The sequence below is a fragment of the Cynara cardunculus genome (assembly GCF_001531365.2).
Source record: "Cynara cardunculus var. scolymus isolate 2C chromosome LG 12, CcrdV1, whole genome shotgun sequence".
Lineage (NCBI taxonomy): Eukaryota > Viridiplantae > Streptophyta > Magnoliopsida > Asterales > Asteraceae > Cynara > Cynara cardunculus.
The window spans coordinates 5,555,951-5,558,120 of record NC_037539.1 but is presented as its reverse complement, the minus strand read 5'-3'; positions in this window follow the sequence as shown (position 1 = coordinate 5,558,120).

Genomic DNA, 2,170 nt, shown 5'->3' with positions numbered 1-2,170 from the left:
ATTATATTATTAAACCAAATAAAATTACTTCGTTATTGTACATAAATTAAATTATAAAAAAATAAATTAAAAAATTACACAAAAAATGGAGAATTTCAAATAGTTAATTTGATACTAAAATCGATATATTTTTGTTAAATTTTTATGATATCTTCAAACATATATTTTATTCAAAAATAAAAACATCATCGCTTTCTCAAAATCATATAAAACCATATTATAACATCGACTGAGATAAAGAACAAAATGAAATATTAAAATCACGATGTATCTCGCTGCATTCTACAAGTACGCTTCTAGTATTATATTATGCTCAATGTTATCGTTATTGGAAAATAAGTTTCAAATCTAAGCAGTGTCATCAGGTGATTTGGACTCATAAATAGATAAATTAGTTTTTTTTTTTTAGATTTTTAAGAGTTTTGTCTAAATGATCTGAAGCTAATTTATTCAAATAGTATTTGAAATACCGTTTCAATAAGCTAACTTATTGAACGGTAGTTGAAGTATCATTTCAATAAACTATTAAAGTTTTCTTATTTCTACCATTTTTTGCAATTATATCATTGATTACTATTCATTAGTATTAATAATTAAATAATTTTTAATTTTTAATTATCAATTATTATTTATATTTAAATAATTATTAGTTATTGATTAAAATTCTGTTTTTTATAGATATTTACAAAATGAATTTTTGAACACATTTTAAACATTATCACAAATAAATCTTATTAAATCTCGTTAAATACAATTACCTCCATGAGATTTTTAAATCAAATGTTTGTGAAATTCAGATTTTTCTTTAAACCAAACGCATGATCGAAATTGAATCTAAATCCAAATCCAAATCTTGCAAACCAAACGGACCATTAGTATCAACATCCAAACCTAATTGTAGTGGTATTCTGTAATATAGCTTTTATTAGCTATGGAAATTGATTTGAATGGTTTTATCTGAAGTCCATCCGAAAGGAATATCTTTTTAGGGTATCATATTATTCAAACAGATCAAATGAGGTTATGATGTTGATCTCTCCAAGAAGGTTGAGTTTACGGTTGTCATGAAGCACCCTCTGAGAACACAAATCACTTCTAGGGCTGATAAAAAACGCATTTGAGAGTCAAATATATACATACATTATACGTATCTATAACTCTAAACACTAAACACTAAAGATAAGAAAGCTGTTAAACCTTTGGTTGGTAATAAGTTATTATTTTACTGAAAAATTCTCTTTGATCAGTAATAAGTTAGTTTTTTTAAAAACAAGCCATAAGGGTTTTAGTTTCACTTTTTTTTTTCCAATTATGTATCTTATATTTTCTAAATATTTTTCAAACACGTCATTTTAAATTATCATCTAACTTATCAACTAATTTTCCCCCTAAAATAAATGTCCACAATATGAAAAGACACAATTTTAAACTGTGTAATTATTATAATTTATCATTAATTCCATGACAATTTTACCCTTGATTAAAGTAATCATCATCTCAATCTCTTAATTCACTACTAGAAAACTGACTATTTTAGGAGGAAAATTCCAGTGGATAACTGCTAGGGACAAGGAATTCAAGCAAATGTTCGTTCTTCAATATCTCGGCTGCTCAAGACATTGGACTAGCTGCTCTTCCGATCGGAGTGGATTCTAATGGAAGGGCAGAGCAAAGCCTTGCAGTACGAAGGTGTTCGTTACAAGGACGGGTTCAAACTGGACTGAAGGGAGGAGGAATTCAATAATCCTCTCTTCCTAGGGATTCATCACTGGCTCGGGCTTTCGGATCCTAATAATTTTAAAAATTAAATTAAATTTTCGGCGGATTTCTAGTGGACACTTCCGTCATTTAATTCAAGTCTTATAAAATTTTTATCTATAGTTTCTTAATATAATTAAATTTTTTTAAAATAAACTCAAAAAAAAAAAGTTGGCTAATTTTCGGCGGCCATTTTTCATCGAAAAACCTAAAATCTATCAGTAAATTCGTCGAAAAAAGAATCACAAAACTTATGAATGAAGTTTTTTTTATCGGACATAACTAACTAATAATCTCATTTATCGAACATGTACAAAATTCTATATCTATACTATATTATAATGCATTTGGCTAAAACTCTTAAAAACTCTTAAACTCTTAAACTCTTAAAACTCTTAAACCCGTTCATCCC